Raw genomic sequence first — 10,585 nt, 5'->3', positions numbered from 1 at the left:
TCACAGAAAATAATCTTTTTCCGTTCAGACACAATTCCCTTTATCTGTTGCATTGCTCATGAACTGTCTTTGTGTTTCACCAAAAATACCTTTGATTCGTTCACCTATCAACCTCCATCTTGTTGCATTGTTCCTGAATTGCTATGTACCAAACCTTTGTATTTCACATGAATCCCAAGGCACGTCAATTACTGTCCCCTCAATGTGCATGCTGTTCTTTCCTGACTTAACCCACTGGCATTGGCCTTGAGGTCTATTGCTCCTCCACTTGCCATGACAACTTTGATTTCTACTTGGAAGACCTCGTTTGTCACTTGTTAAACATTTCCTTTGTTGATCTCATCACAGAGAATACCTTTGACCCGTTCACCCAACATCCTCTAACTGTTGTACTGTTCACGAGTTGAAATATACCAAACCTTTGTATTTCTCATGGACCCCAAAGCATGTTGGTTGCTACCAACTCAGTGCGCTTGTTGTTCTTTTCTAACTTATGCTATTTTGATGTGCTGGCCAGATCCCATTTTTGTGCAATTGAAAAGCTGGTGGCAAATTTTGAAGTCATTTCTCACTTATTCTGACCAAACCGACTCAGAAAGAGAAAGTAAACAAGACAGAAGGAACAGAGTAAAGGACAAAGGAAAGAAATGATTCCTAACAAGAAAACTACAAAGTAGAAACCTATCATATGTGGATACCAACTCTAATGACCATGGCATGCACCTGTGGTCTATTCTGATGAGCAAGTCTTATGTTCAACTCCTGTTACACCCCTAAACCGTGAAACTGGGCTTCAATGCTCCGATTATTCAATCTGATTCACCATCCTTATTCGACTTATAGTGCCCGAAGGGTTTTCACCATCAAGCCTCTCTCATTGTCTGTGATAATCACCTTCGGTATCCCAAACCGACAAATAATGTTCGAATGCACAAAATCCACCACAACTTTCTTGGCCACAGACTTGAACGTCTTAGCTTCCACCCATTTGGTAAAATAATCTATAGCTACCAGAATAAACCTGTGCCCATTTGACGCTGCTGGATCAATTGGCCCAATCTGCACAACTAACCAGCTGTCACACCTCCTTTTTCACCTACACCTCCGGAAGGGCATAAAGGAGTTTTTCCACTTAAAGGACAATCGGAACGGGATTTAATTATTAATTATTCAGAGTCGCCACTTGGGAGATTAATGGTGTCCCAAGTCACCAGTTTAATCCCGAACCGAGGAAAATACTGACTCTGTATTACAGTCCACAAAATAGAAATCCGGATAAGGAATTCTGTTAACCCGGGAAAAGGGGTTAGGCATTTCCCGGGTTCCGTGGTTCTAGCACGGTCGCTCGACTGTTGTATTTGGAATATTCTGATTTCAAAACATGTTTTAGCCTATGTGCTTTTTAACTTCGAACCGCTTTTATTATTATTTTTAACGAGAATTGCAATATCGTGAAAACGTGTCTCGAACCACGTCACATCAATGCACCTGTGGTTATTGACACATTTCGACTTCGTTGAGATTTGGATTTGGGTCACATAAATGCGCACCCGAGTTTAAGAAAATAATATTATTAACTAAAGTGCCTAAAGTAATTTCGCATTCGTAATTTACGAGGGCCATGGAATTTAGCTAAATGGCATGCCTCGGAATCTAAGGATCAATTCATGATTAATCAAATGATGGCCATGGAATTGTCATTTTGATTGGCACAACGCACCTTAATTCTATACTATGACAAAATCATGTTTCGTGTAACAAGCTGCAATCTTAAGGCAACTTCTCTATCATAATATAGTTTTTCCTTTTTTTTTTTGAGAAATTAATCTAATCTCCTATATTACCAAATTATAATCTCCAAACATGTATCTTGCCATGACTACCGACTACTCATTATTTTTGCATTTTCAACTAACAAACAAAAGAAAGAAAAGCAAAATACATAGAGCTGAAAATTAATTACACTATTTAAGATAGACCAACACATTCTAAAAGCAGAATTAACTTGACAAATTAAAACTAAATCCAACTCTCGTGACACAAATACAAAGCCATTCATATGAAACAAATTTATGGAAAACACGGACCAAATAGACAAACACAAATTCATTTAAATTCACTTGAAATTGACGAGCAAGACAGCAACGGTTTCAAGGGAGTCAAATTTCTCTTTCTTCCGTGCATGCACCTTTCGTACACTTTCCTAATACTACCCTCACATGCCTTTTGTAATATTATGCCATTAAATTTATCTCACTTCCTAATGAAATTATTTTTAGGAAAAAAACAAAACGGTAAATCCAAAATGACAGGATAAGAGTAAAAGGGGATAGAAAACAGATAACAAAAAAAAATCCCAAACAATACTAATCAGCATCTATAGAGCTTAACAGTATGAAATCCCAAACAATTAAAATTTAGGCATGTGATCAATGATATCAAATAGTAATACGAAATTTACATGACATTTTACCAACAAATTAAAACAACCGACTCTATATTCATATAGTTCAAGGGAATCAAAGCAACAAACAACTTCAGAAAGCATAGAAGCAATAAGATGACATTCAAAATTAATGAAGTAGCAATGGGGAAGATGGACCTTCGTTACTAAAATTCCAACGAGTACAGTGCAAAATAATCTCCAAAGAAAAATCAATCCTCAAGCGAGCTACGGACAATTTCACTCGATTCCGACTGTTTCGATGCCAAAATGAACCAACATGAAGCCCTTCAAACCAAGGACCAAAATCTCAAGCAGCCGATCAGAAACCTCGACACGACAAACCTCGAACGAGCTTCAACCAAAAACCAGTGGAAACGATCGTCACTACTCGATCGGGTAACTCGGGACTTACTGGAAACTTTGATGACAGCAACTTACAAAGATTAAACAGAGGGGTCAATATCTGGTGAAGCTTTGAAGAAGAAGAAGAAAGAGTTCAGGCGGGTGTGGAGAAACCGAAGCGACGACCTAGTGTTTGTAGGGTGGTCATTTGCGAGGTGAAGCGTGGCTGGGATTGTGAGCGTTACAGAACGGGGGGTTGTTTTGAGAAGATGGAGACGGGGGTCCGTTTTGCACTGTTGCGGCGCTTCTTTTTATTTCAGTCCATCTCCCCCTTCTCAGATTTTTTTAAGTATTATTTATAGGTAGAGTCTAGGTCTAGGTATATTTTTGTGTCTTTTGCCCATTGGTCCCTAGGTTTTTTGTGTTAATTCCTTAGGGTCTTTTTTTATTTATTTGTTATCCCAAAGTAGATTCTAGAAGGGTCCCCTACACTACACAATGACTCTTTGTTTTTAATTTTGTATATTTTTTTTTAAAAATAAAATAAAAATACTACACAATGCCAAAGCTAATCCTAGTTAATGAAACTATATACTTTTTTTGTTTTCGAAATTATACAAAGATAAAAATAAGGTACTATTTTTGTATTTTTTTGAATTTATGAAAAATGCATAAACTAAAATATTTTTTGTAATTTTCATTTTTCTTGTACTAAAATAAAGTAAAAACGTCAAAATTAACTGAAATATCGTTATTAGGCCAAATTTAAATATTTACATGCTAAAATATAAAAAATCTTGGGGAGGGTCAAAAAATCACATGTCTACACCGAGACTAAGCTTTGTCCTCATCCTGCATGGCTGAAATATCACCACTTTATCACTCTTGCATCGGCTGAAATATCGCCACCTTTTATTTACGTCTTGCATCGGCTAAAATATCGCCACCTTCTTTATTTCATGAGCTGAAAGATCGCCAAATTGTCCAAAGGTGTCATTGTTCGGAGGCACCATTTGTATAGCCCGAGAACGCCATGCCATGGCCTGAGGACCCCATTTTATCTTTTGCATATCATTATTCAAAGGCATCATAGTTCGGAGGCATCATTCTCATAGCCCGATAACATCATTTCATAGCCTGCGAATCCTTCATACGCTTCATGGCCCAGGATGTCATAGTCCGAGGATGTTATCCCAACCGTCCGAAGACAGCATTCATGGTCCAATAGGAACTTGCAACACGTTTAAATTTATGCACAATATATGCTCATTTGCAGGTAAACTGGCTAGCAATGACCGTCTTAGGAGGGGCGATCTCGTTCCAGTTCCCGCAGCTTATCAGACTCCGACCATCCTTCTCAACCCGAATATTGCGTCCGCTTTTCAAAATCTCCATCGGTATATTCCGCCAATGGATCCTGAACTACATGTGGCCTGATTCCTGTAAGACCAGGGATATGTAGGCAGCTCAGGAACCAGAGCTCGGTCAAAATTCTTCAAATCGTTTCATTCAGTCAAAATTGACCATCATATCTTTACCCGGCAACTCTTTCATCCTTCCCGGGTCGGGCAGTTGTTGATACCCAATTTTTCTCTATGTATTTTTATACAAAATACTTTCAAAATAGCATATATATATATACATAAGCATACCTAAGTGTTTTAGTATTTTTTCCAATCTTTTGAATAGTTTTTAAATCAATTTACTATCTATTTTAGAGGTACAAAATCCATAATTATTACCAAAATCATCAATTTTGGTGAATTATTTATTTTTATTCCCATATTTATACCAAAATATATTTAAGATAATTTTTGTATATTTTTACAAATTTATTTGATATTTAAAAGACTAAATTGTATATAATTGCAATTATAACCTATTTTAAGATTAATAGCATTTCTATAATTGTAAAATTGGTTTTAATATTTTTAAATTAATATTTATGTATTATTAGTTGGGTCAGTACTTTTAATTTTTTTTAAAGTCTTTTTCACTATTTTTATAAAATAAAAGAGAAAATTGGCTATTTAACATTTAGCCTATTTCTATTTCAATTACAGCCTCATTTCCTTTCAATTTTAACCTCAATTTGACCCCAATTCCGCCCAATTTAAAACGAACCAATTCCAATTTTAACCCGACCCCTTGACCCATTTTCAGACCCGCCCTGCCTCCCATTTAATCCTAGCCGTTGATCATTTTGATCAATGACCGTGATTCGTTCTTTCCTTTTTTAATTTCCATACCCCCTAACCCTAGCTCATTTGTATCAAAGACTTCGCCTTTGAACTCTCTTCATCTCCGAGATCCTCTCTAGCCCTCCCCGAAACCCTAATCGATTCCCACCTACTTTTGTCATGTTTCCACCGGAATCCATGGCATTCCTGGCCATGGATGGCCTGTGCTCACTCTCTCTCACCATTAAACCTAAGCCACTCGAGGTTTGAAGGCCTATTTTAATTGCTCCCTTTAGATCTGTCTCAGATCTGTGGCCTCTCTGGCCATTTTTCGGCGTATTCGAGCAATATGAGTCTCTTCAACTCAGGATCCGACTTTCCTCAAGACCTTCTCATTCTAGGGTCTTCTGTGCTGTTTTTAAGTCGTCTAAGGTTCTATACTTACTTATTTTCTCTTAGATTTGTGCCATGCCTGGTCTTTACTTGACGTCTTAAGATTTTTCTCCAAAATTTCCTTTTCAAAATCGTTCAAATTCGATTTTTAGGGTTTCTGGAAAGTTTCTTTAAATATTTTCTGACTCCTTTGTTCTCTCTTTCTGTGTGTTTATGCTCTTATATTTATTTCTTATTATGCTCGACTTTGCTCTCTTTTGTTTCTTTTCTGATTATGAAAGACCTTTCTGTTCTTTTTGTCACTCTCATGCTCACATGTTAACTCGGTTTGTTGTTCCTCATTCTTTGTTATATGTGTTTAAGTTTGAGGTCTTTGATTTTGTTTCACCTTACTAAATTTTGTTGATGTTCCTGCTAAGCATGTTTTTACCTGCTTTGTTTAAAACTCGTAGCCTCTCTTTCTTCTGAATTCATTTGTGTATGTTTACCTCTCACAAGCCTTTGAAAGGGGCTTCTAAGCCTCTCTCAATAACTTTGATTTCTCACCCCTGATTCTATTTGAAACCTTAAAGATTTGGGGATTTTCTCTGATAAATGGCACTAGGGTTCCACTTTGGGACCCTAGGTTTGCAGACTCACTATGAGCCTATAATCAAACTTGAATCCTTTTGTTTATGACTCTGAAACTTTCAGTAACTCTTTTCTAGGGTAAACGACTCTTTTGTTTGATTTAGGTGCTTTATATATGATAAAAACTCCTCTTTCAAAAGGTTTTCACAACCAAGTGATTGATTCCGAAATCCCTTTAATAAGGCTAATGATTCCTTACTGATTTCTTTCGATTGAACCTCCTTTACCCTACTGGCTGTTTATTTTGATCTTTTTGTGTAGAAATTCTATGCTTGTGATGTTTTCCTTAAATACATGGTCTTGCGTATTCCTTCTGTAATTCTGTACCAATGTTTGAATTATTTCTATACTTATATGATTCTTTCCTTTATTACCTTGATTCCATGTGATTACAATTGGATCCGGGATCCTCTTGATTGATTTTCGAACTGATGCCCTATTTTTACTTTATAAATACACTATTATTCCAACTTTCCTTAATTACCCACTATGTATTTGACCTTGTTTATGCACTATGTGGTTTCTCTGCCCTAATCAACCCTATTGAACTAATTTCTTTCCTTATTTTGTCTTGACTAACTGTTTGAACTAGACTCCTTAATTAAAGGATTCCAGTTGTCTTAATTGACACTAATTGATTGCAATTTCCATGTTTGTGCATCCTTTGCCTATGTATTACTTGTTTTCAAAAACTATATAAAGACCTAGTCTTTCCTCTTTACACACACTGAAATACACACGAACAAAAACACTTCTGATTACTTACTGTCTTGCAATACTGTTTGAATTCAATACTTGGCTTTGCTTGAGATCTTTTGGAACTACTTTGTTTGCAACTTGGCTCTCTCAAGGCTACTGTTTTCTTACTTATTTTTCTTTGAAACTGGTACGTCTTTTATTTAATTTTTTGCCTCACCCCTATGTGTTCACTCTACAGTTTCAGACTTTTTGTTTACTTTACTGCTCATGTTCAGTAATTTGTGCTAAATATTTTTCTTCCTTGCTTTTGTTTCTATTATGAATCCCTACCCCTATTCCCTTCTATATGCCTGAGTTAAGGTCTTGGCCTGATAGTATCCTAATTACTGCCAAGGCCATAACCTGATCCACAATGGATCCTAACTCTCAATGTTTGCCTAGCAGGTTGGTCAGGGGCGTGCCTGCATTCCAATTGCTGGGCATGACCACCAGCCTGCCATGTCTCTCCCTGATTCCTTTCCCCCAGTGCACTTACACTTATTCTTACACTCTTAAGTTCTACCTCTCTCTTATGAGCCTTGCTTTGGGACCTTGAGTTCCCTCTGAACTTGGACATCTGAGGGCTGACATTTCCACACTGCACTATGTTCTTAATTCTGCAATGTTTTGGGGTGTAAGCATTGCCCAGAGTCCCTTTGAGACTCTTGGAAACTTTGACACACTCCAAATATAAGAAAGCCTTTTGGAAATCTGATCCTGGAAGTTGGTTTATCTCATTTTGTTGGACTTCGAGTCTGAATTAGGCTGTTTAGATGTAGCTGGAACTTCTGATGTAATTTTACTTATCTTTTTGATTCACTCGGATCTGTAATAATTTGTAATAACTATGGGGTGTATAGTAAAAAATGGGGGAGGGCCTCTCATGTTATGCATATGGGGTAGATATCATGCTTCATGTTCTATTTCTGCAATCACAACATTTTTCGTTTATATATTTTGCATTTAGAAATTCTACCTATAAGATTGTTTCATTATGCATTTAGAAATTCTGCCTATAAGATTGTTTCATCATGCATTTAGAAACCCTGCCTATAAGTCTTTATAACTTCTGCATAACTACATTTAGAAAACATGCCTATAAGTCCTGCATTTCTGCATTTTAGAAAACATGCTTATAAGTTCTGCATCTTAGAGATTATGCCTATAGGTTCTGCATATAGAAAACATACCTATAAGTTTTTCTGCATTTCTGCATATACCCGCCATTAGGCAAACAATCTTAGGCTTAATAATAACAGATCCATTCTAGATATCATGGCTATAGGGTTCTTGCATTTATGTATCTTTTTTTTAAAACCAATGACACTTAGAGATCATGCCTATAGGAATGAATCAACTGAACCAGTCCCGTTTTGAATCTAAAACCAGTCTTAAAGTCTGCAGACCCTTTTATAAAACTAGCAAACTTTTTCCTTAAAATCAATACAGCTCTATTAGATGTCATGCCTATAGGCCTCACTTAGGCAAACTATTAGGTGATTAATTAACTGTGTCAGTCTTTGAGTACTACATCCAGGGAAGGCTAATTCAGACTTCTCATCTTAGAAATATGTGATGAATCAGCCTATCCTACGCTTTAATTTGATTTCAGACCATAACCAGTACTTGTAAGTCATGCTAAATAATTTGCTTCTTTGAATGAGGAGGCCTGCTTGAGCCTTAACCGCTATTTGTTCCCCCTTTAACTGCTATTTGTTATTGCTTGTCGCCTAGATTTTTATCCTTTTGAAAACTCTAGAAAAGCCCCAACTCCCTCCCGTTTAGGATTAGTAGTCTCAATGCCTCCGAGGCTGATAGGATTGGGGCGGGTACAAGCATGCAATAAGTAACGAAACCATTCTATGCTTTAATACCTTAATGGGGTGGGAAGGGTAGATATGGATATGATGACCTGTGCGCTAATACCACGTGTAACCTCTCTTTTGAGGAGTGATTATCAGGTATTGCATTTATGTGATCCATATTGTTTGTAAACCTAGGACCCCCCTTTCTTTTTAACTTGTTTTATTGTCCGAACTATTTTCTTAAAATTTCTGCTTTCTTTATTCTCTTCAAACTTTCAATCTGCTTGCAATAATATGTGAACCCCTTCTTACTTGAGCCTTTAATTGTTTATTTAATTATGTGAAGTCACAATTGTAACATGGCCGGGAACCACACTAGTGGATATTGAGGGGTGCCTAACATCTTCCCCTCGAGATAATTTCTAGCCCTTACCCAAACTCTAGTTCTTCAAACTCAAACCCTTCTTAGTGTCCTAATGCACTTAATCATTAGGTGGCGACTCTTTAAAGTCCAAAACCCAATTCCCCAAAAGGGAACGAGTCATCCTCCCAAATGTCACAAGCCTGATTTCGCAAGAAAAAGGGGGCGCGACAAACAGACAAGCCACAATTCACGTAGCTAAAAATTCCGTCTTTCACGAAAGAACGAAGCACATGGATCTTGATTGGATTTTGTTTGTCAGCAGTTCATGACGAGTTTGATTTCTCTCTCATTTGTTTGCTCCTTTCTCAGCTCGCCGATTTGTTCACAAAACCTCCTACTAGCATATTTCATTACCGATTGTTGGGAAAGTCTGGAGTACTTTCATCCCTCTCCAACTTGAGAAGGGGGTGTTGGTGATGAAAATGACAACAATGGAGTTTCTCAAATCAATCTCGAAGATTCTAAGGGCATCTCCAACCCTTGCACCATTTTTTACACCAAAATGGTGCAAAGTAACTCCAACCCATTACGCTATTTTTTACACCAAAAAAGAATATTCCTTTTATATTCTTCTTTCTCTTCAAATATTATATTATTTTATTTATAAAACAAATCCTTTATTTTTCTTTTTTACATATTTATCCCATATAATTCATATTTATTTCTTATATAACCATAAAATATAAAATTATTTTATACCTCTAATTTTTAAATAATATAAATTATAAGTAAATATTATACATTATACAGATTAATGAATAATAAAAATGAAATAAATGATAAGATATAAATAAATAAATAAATATTACATTATGGTAAAATTTAGTTTAATTTTTACCTAAATATTCAACTTACAAGATTAGTATGTTGCTCCCATAAATTCTCTATTAATGCATTAGGAAGTGCAAAATGAGCATCTTTGTCCTTAATAAAATAAAAATAAAATATACGAAAATTAATTTATAAAAATTATACACCAAAATTAAAATATAAAATTAATATTATAAAGATATTACATAAAAACTATAATTAATTACAAAATTATAATATATTAAATTAAAAGTGTTATATAATAAAAGATAATATTAAAATAATGGTGAATAATAATGGTATTGATAAATAGTGTTACACTAAATTTGGTGTAACACTATTCATATACCAAAATGGTGTAAGAAATGGTGTTGGGTTAGAGCAAAAAAATACTAAATCTTACACTAAAATGGTGTTTGATGTCAAAATTGATGTTGGGTTGGAGATGGTCTAAGGAAGGAAAGGGGTTAGGTTAGATTTGGACCAAACTATGTGCTAGGCGTGTGTTTTAGACCATTGACGCCTATGTGGTGCTGACATGGGTAAATCTTCCATTCTTTTCTCAACCTTTTGTGCTCCCGAATGTGCTTTAATAAAAGAATCTGCAAGCTCAGCAAAAGAATTAATAGAATTTTCAGATAAAAGAGAATACCAGGTTAACGCACCCTTGGTGAGTGTTTCTCCAAATTTCTTGACCAATACTGATTCAATTTCTTGTTTGTTCAAGTCGTTGCCTTTTACGCCTGTTGTAAATGCAGTCACGTGGTCACGTGGGTCTGTAGTACCATCATATTTCGGGATGTCAGGCATTTTGAAC

Source organism: Nicotiana sylvestris, chromosome 1 (assembly GCF_000393655.2).
Source record: "Nicotiana sylvestris chromosome 1, ASM39365v2, whole genome shotgun sequence".
Classification (NCBI taxonomy): Eukaryota; Viridiplantae; Streptophyta; class Magnoliopsida; order Solanales; family Solanaceae; genus Nicotiana; species Nicotiana sylvestris.
The sequence above is the reverse complement of the archived record's forward strand: the minus strand, read 5'-3'. Positions refer to the sequence as shown.